Raw genomic sequence first — 19,012 nt, 5'->3', positions numbered from 1 at the left:
ACCTGCACGGTGTAGATTTTGACATCTTAATTATGATTAGTATTTGTATTATCTTTTTACGACAGCTTCTCAATAATTAATGATTCTTTTCCTATTCCGTAAATACAGTAAAAAATACTGTAATTTGGACAGAGCCTTACTCATGATTTATTTGAATTGTTATATAGTAAGTGGATAGGGATAGGGGTGTAGTTATTACCATGAATGGCTTGATTTGTTCTACATTATGTGTACGTATGTGTGTATAAATACCCCCTACACATCCTATGTTTCTTCATGTTTCAAACAATTGTCCAGGTAATTTCTTTCACATCAATGAAACTTGTTCGTGATTCTCTCTAGAGCACACAAATGTTTGAAGTTTTTCGTCAAACAAATCGTTTTGAAGAAGAGAAATTAATCCAAGAGTTGAGAAGGGCTTGTCACTCTATGATAGATAGATATTCTAAAATAGTAGATTGTATTTGGTACAAGTTTTGTTTTAGAGTATTCTAACACGTGTCCTTTTTCTTTTTTTATTTGTGTGATGAAATTGATAGGTGTTACAAAAAGTAAAAGTAATTACCAATTAAAATATCGATCTCCGCATGGAAGCCAACACAATCTAGCATGACAAACTTTTCAGTTCGGGGCATGATGAACAAGCACCAAGGGAAGGATAAGGTGGTGGTGGTATTGGGTGCCACTAGCACAGGCAAATCGCGCCTGGCGATAGACCTGGCCACCCGTTTCGGGCCAGAGGTCATCAACTCGGACAAAATTTAGGTCTACAAGGGCCTTGACATAGTAACCAATAAGGTGAGCAATGAGGAATGCCACGGCGTGCCGCACCATTTGCTCGGAATCATTGATCCCGAGGTGGATTTCACTGTACATGATTTTGTGCATCATGCATTGCTGGCTACTGATGCCATCGTACAAAAGAATCGGTTGCCAATCATTGCTGGAGGGTCCAATTCCTTCATACAGGCACTTGTCACTGACAACACTGAGTTTTCATCCAAGTACGAGTGTTGCTTTCTCTGGATGGACGTGGCGATCCCGGTCTTGCACTCGAACGTGTCGAAAAGGGTTGATCAGATGGTGGATAGCGGGTTGGTGGAGGAGGGCAAGGCATTTTTTGACCCAAAAATTCGTGACTATGATTATGGGATTAGGCGTGCCATCGGGGTCCCCGAGATGGATGAATTCTTCCGGAGTGAGGGTCTAGCCGATGGTGAAACTAGGGCTATGCTTCTTAAGGCAGCTATAGATGAAATTAAGATGAATACTTGCAAATTAGCTTGCCGTCAAGTTGAAAAGATTCTGAGGATGAGGGAGGAATTTGGGTGGCAGATCTATCGGTTAAACGCCACAGAGGTATCCCTTCGATGTGGTGGAGATGCCAATGATGCATGGGAGAAATTGGTGCTGGAGCCGAGTACGAACATGGTGGCTCGTTTCATTTGCAAAGAAAACATAGATCCGAAACCTACTGCATATGAACAATTAGTATGATCAATTATGTACGTTCGTGCATATGAACAATTAGTATGATCAGCAAAATTTTGAAGTTCTACTGATATACTGAGTTAAAATTCATGGCAGTACATTTAGTGTGATAGCATTAATATTCAATGCTTTGATCAACGAAATACATATGTAATCCAATTTATACAAATTTAAACTCATGTCTGTTCGATTGGCATTATCAACAAGAAATATATATAATCCTATTTGCGTCTAGTTAAACTTGCCGATTCATTTAGTACGATCAACAAAAGAAGTAATCCTTACTCAAACTAAATTAATACTCACTTCCATATGAGTATGATCAACGAAGGACGTAATCCGTACTCAAACTAAATTAATACATACTTTAATATTATGCTTCTACATATGTATGAACAAAATTTATTATCTCTACTTATACCAATTAAACTAGTGTTCGAGCAGTTAGTGTGATTATTAAAATGTTAAATCCTACTTATTTGTATAGGTATAAAAATACAGTTTCTGTCTTGTAATTTATGAGGGGCTGTCATTTTTTCTCCTACAGAAGTTATGATAATTAGTTTTTACAAGACTAAAATTATAAAAATTATAGAATTAATAGAATTAAAATTACTAAAACAATTAGTGTTATCAATAAAATATAAGTAAAAATACTATGGGTGAGTAGGTGGATATATATGTACACATATATATCTGGAGTTCTTGAAGAAAGGTGAAAATTAAATCAAATTATTCGCGATTGGACTTGAGGTTGATGTATAAATTTGTAATACGGATATATTAGTATAATATGACTAACACAAATTGTGATTGCATGTTAATTTTTATGATATCTATAAAAGCGTATTAATCATCGCTATATTCTTGAATATGAACGAGGAATAAGATTTGTGATTAATTCTTGTAACATTTATTTAAGTTAATAAAACTCATATACGTATATTTATGGTGCTTCCATCAAGGAAATATTTAGTCCTAGTTACCAAATTAACCTTTATTTATAGAATTATTTTGAAATATAATCCTACTCATATCAATTTAAAGCTCATGTCAGTACAATTAATATGTCAAGAAAAGTTGCAAATTGTCTTAATTATAAATGTGAATATATTAATGATGTTTGTATCAATAAAGTATAATATAGTCTTGTGCGAACGTATTTATACCAAGTAAAAATTCATGTTCCGTGTATTTATTATGATCATCAAGTGAAAAATCGTGTACGTGCAATTATTGTGGTGTACCAAAGAAGTTATTATGTTGGTCCAGTCTAAAACCAATGTTCGTACAATTAGTTTACAAGCATAATGTGATGCTTTTACTAACAAAATATATATGTACCTTCTTGCATATGAACAATTAGTATGATCAACAAAATTATGTAGTTCTACTTATATAATGAGTTAAAATTCATGGCGGTAGAATTAGTATGAGAGCAAGAATATTCAATGCTTTGATCAACGAAATATATATGTAATCCCATTTATACTAATTAAAACTCATGCCCGTGCGATTAGCATGATCTACAATAAATATATTTAATCCTATTTGCAGCTAGTTAAAAGTTGCCGATACATTTAGTACGATCAACAAAAGATGTAATCCCTACTTGTTATAATTTGTAGCCTAATGACTTATTAAAAGGCCGACCTTGGCGACCCAATTACCTGACCCACTTGGCGGCCCACAACCGACCCGATAACCCGACCCATCCAATCTACCTACTTATATCACACCCCTAGCCCTAAATCTCAGTTTCCCTCTTATTTGTTTTTTCTGCGCTCCCTACATTCTCTCCTCTCCGAATCCTCACTGTGATTTTCTACCTTCTGTTCTCCGAGAGCCATGGCCATTTTCATAAACCACTCTAATGGTTTAGGAAAGCCACCAAGGTTTTCCTTTTCACACCTGTTTTCACCCCTTTAAATAGGGGATTCTCCCTTTCAGCTAAAACATGAATCAAGCTGTTTATCTCCTTCACCATTCTCCAAGTTCTTTGTGAAATATTTTGTAGGGGTCTCTATGACCGTGTGATATTGAGATCTGAGTAATCAGAGTTGTGGTCGGGTTCTTGGTTTGTGGAGTTACCGTGAGTCGGTTCATTGTGGAAACAGTGCCTTGTGACCGTATTCCTTTATCGAGATATTGGATCTGGCTGCTTTAAGCATGTTAATCACTATACTGTTGATTTAATTATTTCATTATTTCTTTCATTTGTTTTTATCATTTAAGTTGTATATTGGCCTGTAATAATCGTATGGTGTTTCGTACTCCAATTTTTGTAATAGTTGGATAGGATTTTCTAGTGATTTCCGCTCTATACTACTCAAACTAAATTTATACTCACTTCCATATGAGTATGATCAATGAAGGAGGTAATCCATACTCAAAATAAATTTATACTTACTTCCATATGATGCTTCTACTATGCATGAACAAAATTTATAATTTTGACAATTTTAGTAATTTATATTAACTGTTCAAATACTAGTTTAATTTGTATAAGTAGAGATAATAAATTTTGTTCGTACATATGTAGAAGCATCATATGGAAGTAAGTATTAATTTAGTTTGAGTACGGATTATATCCTTCGTTGATCATACTCATATGGAGGTGAGTATTTGATTCGTTTGAGTAGGAATTACATCTTTTTATGATCGTACTAAATGTATCGGAAAGTTTTAACTAGTCGCAAATAGGAATATGTATATTTCTTTTGGATGTGCACAGGGATAAAGTAAATCAAATTATTCGTGATTGCATTTGAGATAGATGAATAAATGTATAATGTGAATATATTAATATAAGATGACTAACAGGAATTGTGATCGCATGTTACCATTTATGATATCCATAAGAGCATATTAATCATTGCTATATTCCTGAATATTAACGAGGAATAAGTTGTGTGATTAATTCCTGTAACATATAATGAAGAATTCATGTAAAATAATTCAGGAAACTAAATTACAACTGCATACAATAGCGTTATTACAAAACTAAAACAAAATAAACTAAAATAAATGGATCAATCAGTAACATCAACGGATGGATACTGCAACTTAATTGCTTTCATATAAATCATGGACCACAAAATGTCCAAATACATGAATCAATTGCATATAGTAACAATTACAAGAATAGTATAATTAACATTCAGAATTTGTTCCAATTAAATTTCAGTAAATCTAAATAAGAGATAAAATCTGTAGAACACATTTATTAACGTTAAATTAATATCGATTTTTTCATTATAATATATCTTTTTTTCATATATAGTAGGTTGACAAATTAATGAGGATACTTTTTGAGATTCAAAATTCAATTTTGTAAACTCACTTGACTTTACTCAAAAGCAAATCCTACGTAAGATATGGATAATCACTACGTACTTTGTCATTATCTTTTAATTTCTCATAATTTTTTTCTCATTCAATATCGTAAAATTACTCATTATACATCCTAAGAATAATTTTTTACAAAAAATAATTATCGATGGATTTATTGCATCTCTTATGGTACCTGCACGGTGTAGATTTTGACATCTTAATTATGATTAGTATTTGTATTATCTTTTTACGACAGCTTCGCAATAATTAATGATTCTTTTCCTATTCCGTAAATACAGTAAAAAATACTGTAATTTGGACAGAGCCTTACTCATGATTTATTTGAATTGTTATATAGTAAGTGGATAGGGATAGGGGTGTAGTTATTACCATGAATGGCTTGATTTGTTCTACATTATGTGTACGTATGTGTGTATAAATACCCCCCTACACATCCTATGTTTCTTCATGTTTCAAACAATTGTCCAGGTAATTTCTTTCACATCAATGAAACTTGTTCGTGATTCTCTCTAGAGCACACAAATGTTTGAAGTTTTTCGTCAAACAAATCGTTTTGAAGAAGAGAAATTAATCCAAGAGTTGAGAAGGGCTTGTCACTCTATGATAGATAGATATTCTAAAATAGTAGATTGTATTTGGTACAAGTTTTGTTTTAGAGTATTCTAACACGTGTCCTTTTTCTTTTTTTATTTGTGTGATGAAATTGACAGGTGTTACAAAAAGTAAAAGTAATTACCAATTAAAATGTCGATCTCCGCTTGGAAGCCAGCACAATCTAGCATGACAAACTTTTCAGTTCGGGGCATGATGAACAAGCACCAAGGGAAGGATAAGGTGGTGGTGGTATTGGGTGCCACTGGCACAGGCAAATCGCGCCTGGCGATAGACCTGGCCACCCGTTTCGGGGCAGAGGTCATCAACTCGGACAAAATTCAGGTCTACAAGGGCCTTGACATAGTAACCAATAAGGTGAGCAATGAGGAATGCCACGGCGTGCCGCACCATTTGCTCGGAATCATTGATCCCGAGGTGGATTTCACTGTACATGATTTTGTGCATCATGCATTGCTGGCTGTTGATGCCATCGTACAAAAGAATCGGTTGCCAATCATTGCTGGAGGGTCCAATTCCTTCATACAGGCACTTGTCACTGACAACACTGAGTTTTCCTCCAAGTACGAGTGTTGCTTTCTCTGGATGGACGTGGTGATCCCGGTCTTGCACTCGTACGTGTCGAAAAGGGTTGATCAGATGGTGGATAGCGGGTTGGTGGAGGAGGGCAAGGCATTTTTTGACCCAAAAATTCGTGACTATGATTATGGGATTAGGCATGCCATCGGGGTCCCCGAGATGGATGAATTCTTCAGGAGTGAGGGTCTAGTCGATGGTGAAACTAGGGCTAAGCTTCTTAAGGCAGCTATAGATGAAATTAGGATGAATACTTGCAAATTAGCTTGCCGTCAAGTTGAAAAGATCTTGAGGATGAGGGAGGAATTTGGGTGGCAGATCTATCGGTTAAACGCCACAGAGGTATTCCTTCGATGTTGTGGAGATGCCAATGATGCATGGGAGAACTTGGTGCTGGAGCCAAGTACGAACATGGTGGCTCGTTTCATTTGCAAAGAAAACATAGATCCGAAACCTAATGCATATGAACAATTAGTATGATCAATTATGTACGTTCGTGCATATGAACAATTAGTATGATCAGCAAAATTTTGTAGTTCTACTGATATACTGAGTTAAAATTCATGGCAGTACATTTAGTGTGAAAGCATTAATATTCAATGCATTGATCAACGAAATACATATGTAATCCAATTTATACAAATTTAAACTCATGTCTGTTCGATTGGCATTATCAACAAGAAATATATATAATCCTATTTGCGTCTAGTTAAACTTGCCGATTCATTTAGTACGATCAACAAAAGAAGTAATCCTTACTCAAACTAAATTAATACTCACTTGAATATGAGTATGATCAACGAAGGACGTAATCCGTACTCAAACTAAATTAATACATACTTTAATATTATGCTTCTACATATGTATGAACAAAATTTATTATCTCTACTTATACCAATTAAACTAGTGTTCGAGCAGTTAGTGTGATTATTAAAATGTTAAATCCTACTTATTTGTATAGGTATAAAAATACAGTTTCTGTCTTGTAATTTATGAGGGGCTGTCATTTTTTGTCCTATAGAAGTTATGATAATTAGTTTTTACAAAACTAAAATTATAAAAATTATAGAATTAATAGAATTAAAATTACTAAAATAATTAGTGTTATCAATAAAATATAAGTAAAAATACTATGGGTGAGTAGGTGGATATATATGTACACATATATATCTGGAGTTCTTGAAGAAAGTTGAAAATTAAATCAAATTATTCGCGATTGCACTTGAGGTTGATGTATAAATTTGTAATACCGATATATTAGTATAAGATGACTAACACGAATTGTGATTGCATGTTAATTTTTATGAAATCTATAAAAGTGTATTAATCATCGCTATATTCTTGAATATGAACGAGGAATAAGATTTGTGATTAGTTCTTGTAACATTTATCTAAGTTAATAAAACTCATATACGTACATTTATGGTGCTTCCATCAACGAAATATTTAGTCCTAGTTACCAAATTAAACTTTGTTTATAGAATTATTTGGAAATATAATCCTACTCATATCAATTTAAAGCAAATGTCAGTATAATTAATATGATCAAGAATAGTTGCAAATTGTCTTAATTATAAATGTGAATATATTAATGATGTTTGTATCAATAAAGTATAATATAGTCTTGTGCGAACGTATTTATACCAAGTAAAAATTCATGTTCCGTGTATTTATTATGACCATCAAGTGAAAAATCGTGTACGTGCAATTACTGTGGTGTACCAAAGAACTTATTATGTTGGTCCAGTCTAAAACCAATGTCCGTACAATTAGGTTACAAGCATAATGTGATGCTTTTACTAACAAAATATATATGTACCTTCTTGCATATGAACAATTAGTATGATCAACGAAATTATGTAGTTCTACTTATATACTGAGTTAAAATTCATGGCGGTAGAATTAGTATGAAAGCAAGAATAGTCAATGCTTTGATCAACGAAATATATATGTAATCCCATTTATACTAATTAAAACTCATGCCCGTGCGATTAGCATGATCGACAATAAATATATTTAATCCTATTTGCAGCTAGTTATAAGTTGCCGATACATTTAGTACGATCAACAAAAGATGTAATCCCTACTTGTTATGATTTGTAGCCTAATGACTTATTAAAAGGCCGACCTTGGCAACCCAATTACCTGACCCACTTGGCGGCCCACAACCGACCCGGTAACCCGACCCATCCAATCTACCTACTTATATCACACCCCTAGCCCTAAATCTCAGTTTCCCTCTTATTTGTTTTTTCTGCGCTCTCTACTTTCTCTCCTCTCCGAATCCTCACTGTGATTTTCTACCTTCTGTTCTCCGAGAGCCATGGCCATTTTCATAAACCACTCTAATTGTTTAGGAAAGCCACCAAGGTTTTCCTTTTCACACCTGCTTTCACCCCTTTAAATAGGGGATTCTCCCTTTCAGCTAAAACATGAATCAAGCTGTTTATCTCCTTCACCATTCTCCAAGTTCTTTGTGAAATATTTTGTAGGGGTCTCTATGACCGTGTGATATTGAGATCTGAGTAATCAGAGTTGTGGTCGGGTTCTTGGTTTGTGGAGTTACCGTGAGTCGGTTCATTGTGGAAACAGTGCCTTGTGACCGTATTCCTTTATCGAGATATTGGATCTAGCTGCTTTAAGCATGTTAATCACTATACTGTTGATTTAATTATTTCATTATTTCTTTCATTTGTTATTATCATTTAAGTTGTATATTGGCCTGTAATAATCGTATGGTGTTTCGTACTCCAATTTTTGTAATAGTTGGATAGGATTTTCTAGTGATTTCCGCTCTATACTACTCAAACTAAATTTATACTCACTTCCATATGAGTATGATCAATGAAGGAGGTAATCCATACTCAAAATAAATTTATACTTACTTCCATATGATGCTTCTACTATGCACGAACAAAATTTATAATTTTGACAATTTTAGTAATTTATATTAACTGTTCAAACACTAGTTTAATTTGTATAAGTAGAGATAATAAATTTTGTTCGTACATATGTAGAAGCATCATATGGAAGTAAGTATTAATTTAGTTTGAGTACGGATTATATCCTTCGTTGATCATACTCATATGGAAGTGAGTATTTGATTCGTTTGAGTAGTAATTACATCTTTAATTGATCGTACTAAATGTATCGAAAAGTTTTAACTAGTCGCAAATAGGAATATGTATATTTCTTTTTGATGTGCACAGGGATAAAGTAAATCAAATTATTCGTGATTGCATTTGAGATAGATGAATAAATGTATAATGTGAATATATTAATATAAGATGACTAACAGGAATTGTGATCGCATGTTACCATTTATGATATCCATAAGAGCATATTAATCATTGCTATATTCCTGAATATTAACGAGGAATAAGTTGTGTGATTAATTCCTGTAACATATAATGAAGAATTCATGTAAAATAATTCAGGAAACTAAATTACAACTGCATACAATAGCGTTATTACAAAACTAAAACAAAATAAACCAAAATAAATGGATCAATCAGTAACATCAACGGATGGATACTGCAACTTAATTGCTTTCATATAAATCATGGACCACAAAATGTCCAAATACATGAATCAATTGCATATAGTAATAATTACAAGAATAGTATAATTAACATTCAGAATTTGTTCCAATTAAATTTCAGTAAATCTAAATAAGAGATAAAATCTGTAGAACACATTTATTAACGTTAAATTAATATCGATTTTGTCATTATAATATATCTTTTTTTCATATATAGTAGGTTGACAAATTAATGAGGATACTTTTTGAGATTCAAAATTCAATTTTGTAAACTCACTTGACTTTACTCAAAAGCAAATCCTACGTAAGATATGGATAATCACTACGTACTTTGTCATTATCTTTTAATTTCTCATAATTTTTTTCTCATTCAATATCGTAAAATTACTCATTATACATCCTAAGAATAATTTTTTACAAAAAATAATTATCGATGGATTTATTGCATCTCTTATGGTACCTGCACGGTGTAGATTTTGACATCTTAATTATGATTAGTATTTGTATTATCTTTTTACGGCAGCTTCGCAATAATTAATGATTCTTTTCCTATTCCGTAAATACAGTAAAAAATACTGTAATTTGGACAGAGCCTTACTCATGATTTATTTGAATTGTTATATAGTAAGTGGATAGGGATAGGGGTGTAGTTATTACCATGAATGGCTTGATTTGTTCTACATTATGTGTACGTATGTGTGTATAAATACCCCGCTACATATCCTATGTTTCTTCATGTTTCAAACAATTGTCCAGGTAATTTCTTTCACATCAATGAAACTTGTTCGTGATTCTCTCTAGAGCACACAAATGTTTGAAGTTTTTCTTCAAACAAATCGTTTTGAAGAAGAGAAATTAATCCAAGAGTTGAGAAGGGCTTGTCACTCTATGATAGATAGATATTCTAAAATAGTAGATTGTATTTGGTACAAGTTTTGTTTTAGAGTATTCTAACACGTGTCCTTTTTCTTTTTTTATTTGTGTGATGAAATTGACAGGTGTTACAAAAAGTAAAAAGTAATTACCAATTAAAATGTCGATCTCCGCTTGGAAGCCAGCACAATTTAGCATGACAAACTTTTCAGTTCGGGGCATGATGAACAAGCACCAAGAGAAGGATAAGGTGGTGGTGGTATTGGGTGCCACTGGCACAGGCAAATCGCGCCTGGCGATAGACCTGACCACCCGTTTCGGGGCAGAGGTCATCAACTCGGACAAAATTCAGGTCTACAAGGGCCTTGACATAGTAACCAATAAGGTGAGCAATGAGGAATGCCACGGCGTGCCGCACCATTTGCTTGGAATCATTGATCCCGAGGTGGATTTCACTGTACATGATTTTGTGCATCATGCATTGCTGGCTGCTCATGCCATCGTACAAAAGAATCGGTTGCCAATCATTGCTGGAGGGTCCAATTCCTTCATACAGGCACTTGTCACTGACAACACTGAGTTTTCCTCCAAGTACGAGTGTTGCTTTCTCTGGATGGACGTGGCGATCCCGGTCTTGCACTCGTACGTGTCGAAAAGGGCTGATCAGATGGTGGATAGCGGGTTGGTGGAGGAGGGCAAGGCATTTTTTGACCCAAAAATTCGTGACTATGATTATGGGATTAGGCGTGCCATCGGGGTCCCCGAGACGGATGAATTCTTCAGGAGTGAGGGTCTAGTCGATGGTGAAACTAGGGCTAAGCTTCTTAAGGAGGCTATAGATGAAATTAAGATGAATACTTGCAAATTAGCTTGCCGTCAAGTTGAAAAGATCTTGAGGATGAGGGAGGAATTTGGGTGGCAGATCTATCGGTTAAACACCACAGAGGTATTCCTTCGATGTTGTGGAGATGCCAATGATGCATGGGAGAACTTGGTGCTGGAGCCGAGTACGAACATGGTGGCTCGTTTCATTTGCAAAGAAAACATAGATCTGAAACCTAATGCATATGAACAATTAGTATGATCAATTATGTACGTTCGTGCATATGAACAATTAGTATGATCAGCAAAATTTTGTAGTTCTACTGATATACTGAGTTAAAATTCATGGCAGTACATTTAGTGTGAAAGCATTAATATTCAATGCTTTGATCAACGAAATGCATATGTAATCCAATTTATACAAATTTAAACTCATGTCTGTTCGATTGGCATTATCAACAAGAAATATATATAATCCTATTTGCGTCTAGTTAAACTTGCCGATTCATTTAGTACGATCAACAAAAGAAGTAATCCTTACTCAAACTAAATTAATACTCACTTGCATATGAGTATGATCAACGAAGGACGTAATCCGTACTCAAACTAAATTAATACATACTTTAATATTATGCTTCTACATATGTATGAACAAAATTTATTATCTCCACTTATACCAATTAAACTAGTGTTCGAGCAGTTAGTGTGATTATTAAAATGTTAAATCCTACTTATTTGTATAGGTATAAAAATACAGTTTCTGTCTTGTAATTTATGAGGGGCTGTCATTTTTTGTCCTACAGAAGTTATGATAATTAGTTTTTACAAGAGTAAAATTATAAAAATTATAGAATTAATAGAATTAAAATTACTAAAATAATTAGTGTTATCAATAAAATATAAGTAAAAATACTATGGGTGAGTAGGTGGATATATATGTACACATATATATCTGGAGTTCTTGAAGAAAGTTGAAAATTAAATCAAATTATTCGCGATTGCACTTGAGGTTGATGTATAAATTTGTAATACCGATATATTAGTATAAGATGACTAGCACGAATTGTGATTGCATGTTAATTTTTATGAAATCTATAAAAGTGTTTTAATCATCGCTATATTCTTGAATATGAACGAGGAATAAGATTTGTGATTAGTTCTTGTAACATTTATCTAAGTTAATAAAACTCATATACGTACATTTATGGTGCTTCCATCAACGAAATATTTAGTCCTAGTTACCAAATTAAACTTTGTTTATAGAATTATTTGGAAATATAATCCTACTCATATCAATTTAGAGCAAATGTCAGTATAATTAATATGATCAAGAATAGTTGCAAATTGTCTTAATTATAAATGTGAATATATTAATGATGTTTGTATCAATAAAGTATAATATAGTCTTGTGCAAACGTATTTATACCAAGTAAAAATTCATGTTCCGTGTATTTATTATGACCATCAAGTTAAAAATCGTGTGCGTGCAATTACTGTGGTGTACCAAAGAACTTATTATGTTGGTCCAGTCTAAAACCAATGTCCGTACAATTAGTTTACAAGCATAATGTGATGCTTTTACTAACAAAATATATATGTACCTTCTTGCATATGAACAATTAGTATGATCAACGAAATTATGTAGTTCTACTTATATACTGAGTTAAAATTCATGGCGGTAGAATTAGTATGAAAGCAAGAATATTCAATGCTTTGATCAACGAAATATATATGTAATCCCATTTATACTAATTAAAACTCATGCCCGTGCGATTAGCATGATCGACAATAAATATATTTAATCCTATTTGCAGCTAGTTATAAGTTGCCGAGACATTTAGTACGATCAACAAAAGATGTAATCCCTACTTGTTATGATTTGTAGCCTAATGACTTATTAAAAGGCCGACATTGGCAGCCCAATTACCTAACCCACATGGCAGCCCAGAACTGACCCGGTAACCCGACGCATCCAATCTACCTACTTATATCACATCCCTAGCCCTAAATCTCAGTTTCCCTCTTATTTGTTTTTTCTGCGCTGTCTTCTTCCTCTCCTCTCCGAATCCTCCTTATGATTTTCTGCCTTCTGTTCTCCGAGAGCAATGGCCATTTTCATAAACCACTCTAATGGTTTAGGAAAGCCACCAAGGTTTTCCTTCTATACCACTGCTTTCACCTCTTTAAATAGGGGATTCTCCCTTTCGGCTAAAATATGAATCATGCTGTTTTTCTCCTTCACCATTCGCCAAAGTTCTTTGTGAAATATTTAGTAGGGGTCTCTATGACCGTGTGATACTGAGATCTGAGTGATCGGAGTTGTGGTCGGGTTCTTGGTTTGTGGAGTTACCGTGAGTCGGTTCATTGTGGAAACAGTGCCTTGTGACCGTATTCCTTTATAGAGATATTGGATCTAGCTGCTCTAAGCATGTTAATCAGTATACTGTTGATTTAATTATTTCATTATTTCTTTCATTTGTTATTATCATTTAAGTTGTATATTGGCCTGTAATAATCGTATGGTGTTTCGTACTCCAATTTTTGTAATAGTTGGATAGGATTTTCTGGTGATTTCCGCTCTATACAACTCAAACTAAATTTATACTCACTTCCATATGACTATGATCAACGAAGGAGGTAATCCATACTCAAAATAAATTTATACTTACTTCCATATGATGCTTCTACATTTGTATGAACAAAATTTATAATTTTGACAATTTTAGTAATTTATATTAACTGTTCAAACACTAGTTTAATTTGTATAAGTAGAGAAAATAAATTTTGTTCGTACATGTGTAGAAGCATCATATGGAAGTAAGTATTAATTTAGTTTGAGTACGGATTATATCCTTCGTTGATCATACTCATATGGAAGTGAGTATTAGATTCGTTTGAGTAGGAATTACATCTTTTGTTTATCGTATTAAATGTATCGGAAAGTTTTAACTAGTCGCAAATAGGAGTATGTTTATTTCTTTTTGATGTGCATAGGGATAAAGTAAATCAAATTATTCGTGATTGCATTTGAGATAGATGAATAAATGTATAATGTGAATATATTAATATAAGATGACTAACACCAATTGTGATCGCATGTTAACGTTTATGATATCCATAAAAGCATATTAAGCATTGCTACATTTCTGAATATTAACGAGGAATAAGTTGTGTGATTAATTCCTGTAACATATAATGAGGAATTCATGTAAAATAATTCAGGAAACTAAATTACTACTGCATACAATAGCGTTATTACAAAACTAAAACAAAATAAACTAAAATAAATGGATCAATCAGTATCATCAACGGATGGATACTGCAACTTAATTACTTTCATATAAATCATGGACCACAAAATGTCCAAATACATGAATCAATTGCATATAGTGACAATTACAAGAATAGTATAATTAACATTCAGAATTTGCTCCAATTAAATTTCAGTAAATCTAAATAAGAGATAAAATCTGTAGAACACATTTATTAACGTTAAATTAATATCGATTTTGTCATTAAAATATATGTTTTTTCGTATATAGTAGGTTGACGAGTTAATGCGGATACTTTTTCAGATTCAAAATTCAATTTTGTAAACTCACTTGACTTTACTCAAAAGCAAATCCTACGTAGGATATGGATAATCACTAAGTACTTTGTCATTATCTTTTAATTTCTCATAATTTTTTTTCTCATTGACTATCGTAAAATTACTCATTGTACATCCCAAGAGTAATTTTTTACGAAAAATAATTATCGATGGATTTATTGCATCTCTTATGGTACCTGCACGGTGTAGATTTTGACATCATAATTATGATTAGTATTTGTATTATCTATTTACGACAGCTTCGCAATAATTAATGATTCTTTTCCTATTCCGTAAGTACAGTAAAAAATACTGTAATTTGGACAGAGCCTTACTCATGATTTATTTGAATTGTTATACAGTAAGTGGATAGGGAAAGGGGTGTAGTTATTACCATGAATGGCTTGATTTGTTCTACATTATGTGTACGTATGTGTGTATAAATACCCCCCTACACATCCTATGTTTCTTCATGTTTCAAACAATTGTCCAGGTAATTTCTTTCACATCAATGAAACTTGTTCGTGATTGTCTCTAGAGCCCACAAATGTTTGAAGTTTTTCTTCAAACAAATCGTTTTGTAGAAGAGAAATTAATCCAAGAGTTGAGAAGGGCTTGTCACTCTATGATAGATATTCTAAAATAAAAGATTGTAATTGGTACAAGTTTTGTTTTAGAGTATTCTAACACGTGTCTTTTTTTTTTTTTTTATTTGTGTGATGAAATTGACAGGTGTTACAATAAGTAAAAGTAATTACCAATTAAAATGTCGATCTCCGCTTGGAAGCCAGCACAATCTAGCATGACAAACTTTTCAGTTCGGGGCATGATGAACAAGCACCAAGGGAAGGATAAGGTGGTGGTGCTATTGGGTGACACTGGCACAGCCAAATCGCGCCTGGCGATAGACCTGGCCCCCCGTTTCGGGGCAGAGGTCATCAACTCGGACAAAATTCAGGTCTACAAGGGCCTTGACATAGTAACCAATAAGGTGAGCAATGAGGAATGCCGCGACGTGCCGCACCATTTGCTCGGAATCATTGATCCCGAGGTGGATTTCATTATACATGATTTTGTGCATCATGCATTGCTAGCTGCTGATGCCATCGTACAAAAGAATCGGTTGCCAATCATTGGTGGAGGGTCCAATTCCTTCATACAGGCACTTGTCACTGAAAACACTGAGTTTTCCTCCAAGTACGAGTGTTGCTTTCTCTAGATGGACGTGGCGATCCCGGTCTTGCATTCGTAATTGTCGAAAACGGTTGATCAGATGGTGGATAGCGGGTTGGTGGAGGAGGGCAAGGCATTTTTATACCCAAAAATTCGTAACTATGATTATGGGTTTAGTCGTGCCATCGGGGTCTCCGAGATGGATGAATTCTTTCGGAGTGAGGGTCTAGTCGATGGTGAAACTAGGGCTAAGCTTCTTAAGGCAGATATTGATGAAATTAAGATGAATACTTGCAAATTAGCTTGCCATCAAGTTGGAAAGATCTTGAGGATGAGGGAGGAATTTGGGTGGCAGATCTATCAGTTGAACGCCACAGAGGTATTCCTTCGATGTGATGGAGATGCCAATGAAGCATGGGAGAAATTGGTGTTGGAGCCGAGTACGAACATGGTGGCTCGTTTCATTTGCAAAGAAAACATAGATCTGAAACCTACTGCATATGAACAATTAGTATGATCAATTATGTACGTTCGTGCATATGAACAATTAGTATGATCAGCAAAATTTTGTAGTCCTACTGATATACTGAGTTAAAATTCATGGCAGTACATTTAGTGTGAAAGCATTAATATTCAATGCATATGTAACAAAATACATATGTAATCCAATTTATACAAATTTAAACTCATGTCTGTTTGATTGGCATTATCAACAAGAAATATATATAATTCTATTTCCGTCTAGTTAAACTTGGCGATTCATTTAGTACGATCAACAAAAGAAGTAATTCCTACGCAAACTAAATTAATACTCACTTCCATATGAGTATGATCAACGAAGGATGTAATCCGTACTCAAACTAAATTAATACATACTTTAATATTATGCTTCTACATATGTATGAACAAAATTTATTATCTCTACTTATACCAATTGAACTACTGTTCGAGCAGTTAGTGTGATCATTAAAATGTTAAATCCTACTTATTTGTATAGGTATAAAAATACAGTTTCTGTCTTGTAATTTATGAGGGGGTGTCATTTTTTGTCCTTCAGAAGTTATGATAATTAGTTTTTACAAGACTAAAATTTATAAAAATTACAATAGAACTAAAATTACTAAAATAATTAGTGTTACCAATAAAATATAAGTAAAAATACTATGGGTGAGTAGGTGGATATATATGTACACATATATATTTGGAGTTCTTGAAGAAAGTTGAAAATTAAATCAAATTATTCGCGATTGCACTTGAGGTTGATGTATAAATTTGTAATACGGATATATTAGTATAAGATGACTAACACGAATTGTGATTGCAAGTTAATATTTATGATATCTATAGAAGCGTATTAATCATCGCAATATTATTCAATATGAGCGAGGAATAAAATTTGTGATTAATTCTTGTAACATTTATCTAAGTTAATAAAACTCATATACGTACATTTATGGTGCTCCCATGAACGAAATATTTAGTCCTAGTTACCAAATTAAACTTTGTTTATAGAATTATATGAAATATATTCCTACTCATATCAATTTAAAGCTCATGTCAGTACAATTAATATGATCAAGAATAGTTGCAAATTGTCTTAATTATAAATGTGAATATATTAATGATGTTTGTATCAATAAAGTATAATATAGTCTTGTGCGAACGTATTTATACCAAGTAAAAATTCATGTTCCGTGTATTTATTATGACCATCAAGTGAAAAATCGTGTACGTGCAATTACTGTGGTGTCCCAAACAAGTTATTATGTTGGTCCAGTCTAAAACCAATGTCCGTACAATTAGTTTACAAGCATAATGTGATGCCTTTACTAACAAAATATATATACCTTCTTGCATATGAACAATTAGTATGATCAACAAAATTATGTAGTTCTACTTATATACTGAGTTAAAATTCATGGCGGTAGAATTAGTATGAAAGCAAGAATATTCAATGCTTTGATCAACGAAATATATACGTAATCCCATTTATACTAATTAAAACTCATGCCCGTGTGATTAGCATGATCTACAATAAATATATTTAATCCTATTTGCAGCTAGTTAAAAGTTGCCGATACATTTTGTACGATCAACAAAAGATGTAATCCCTACTTGTTATAATTTGTAGCCTAATGACTTATTAAAAAGCCGACCTTGGCAGCCCAATTACCTGACCCACTTGGCAGCCCACAACCGACCCGGTAACCCGACGCATCCAATCTACCTACTTATATCACATCCCTAGCCCTAAATCTCAGTTTCCCTCTTATTTGTTTTTTCTGCGCTGTCTTTTTCCTCTCCTCTCCGAATCCTCTTTGTGATTTTCTGCCTTCTGTTCTCCGAGAGCAATGGCCATTTTCATAAACCACTCTAATGGTTTAGGAAAGCCACCAAGGTTTTCCTTCTCTACCACTGCTTTCACCTCTTTAAATAGGGGATTTTCCCTTTCGGCTAAAACATGAATCATGCTGTTTTTCTCCTTCACCATTCGCCAAAGTTCTTTGTGAAATATTTAGTAGGGGTCTCTATGACCGTGTGATACTGAGATCTGAGTGATCGGAGTTGTGGTCGGGTTCTTGGTTTGTGGAGTTACCGTGAGTCGATTCATTGTGGAAACAGTGCCTTGTGACCGTATTCCTTTATAGAGATATTGGATCTAGCTGCTCTAAGCATGTTAATCACTATACTGTTGATTTAATTATTTCATTATTTCTTTCATTTGTTATTATCATTTAAGCTGTATATTGGCCTGTAATAATCGTATGGTGTTTCGTACTCCAATTTTTGTAATAGTTGGATAGGATTTTCTGGTGATTTCCGCTTTATACTACTCAAACTAAATTTATACTCACTTCCATATGAGTATGATCAACGAAGGAGGTAATGCATACCCAAAAAAAATATATACATACTTCCATATGATGCTTCTACATATGTATGAATAAAATTTATAATTTTGACAATTTTAGTAATTTATA

The 19,012-nt window shown here is 33.5% G+C and overlaps 5 pseudogenes; all 5 read left to right on the top strand.

The window, feature by feature from the left end:
* Nucleotides 1–609: 609 nt before the first annotated feature.
* Nucleotides 610–1,497, top strand: LOC148789405 (adenylate isopentenyltransferase 5, chloroplastic pseudogene; annotated as a pseudogene).
* A 4,152-nt stretch (nt 1,498–5,649) lies between these two features.
* LOC148789404 (adenylate isopentenyltransferase 5, chloroplastic pseudogene) lies at nt 5,650–6,513 on the top strand (annotated as a pseudogene).
* Nucleotides 6,514–10,607: 4,094 nt separating this feature from the next.
* Nucleotides 10,608–11,531, top strand: LOC148789403 (adenylate isopentenyltransferase 5, chloroplastic pseudogene; annotated as a pseudogene).
* Nucleotides 11,532–15,624: 4,093 nt separating this feature from the next.
* Nucleotides 15,625–16,077, top strand: LOC148789402 (adenylate isopentenyltransferase 5, chloroplastic pseudogene; annotated as a pseudogene).
* A 54-nt stretch (nt 16,078–16,131) lies between these two features.
* On the top strand, nt 16,132–16,548 carry LOC148789401 (adenylate isopentenyltransferase 5, chloroplastic pseudogene; annotated as a pseudogene).
* Nucleotides 16,549–19,012: the final 2,464 nt, after the last annotated feature.

This window comes from Sesamum indicum, linkage group LG1 (assembly GCF_026168435.1).
Source record: "Sesamum indicum cultivar Baizhima isolate 11 linkage group LG1, ASM2616843v1, whole genome shotgun sequence".
Lineage (NCBI taxonomy): Eukaryota > Viridiplantae > Streptophyta > Magnoliopsida > Lamiales > Pedaliaceae > Sesamum > Sesamum indicum.
The sequence above is the reverse complement of the archived record's forward strand: the minus strand, read 5'-3'. Positions and strand labels throughout refer to the sequence as shown.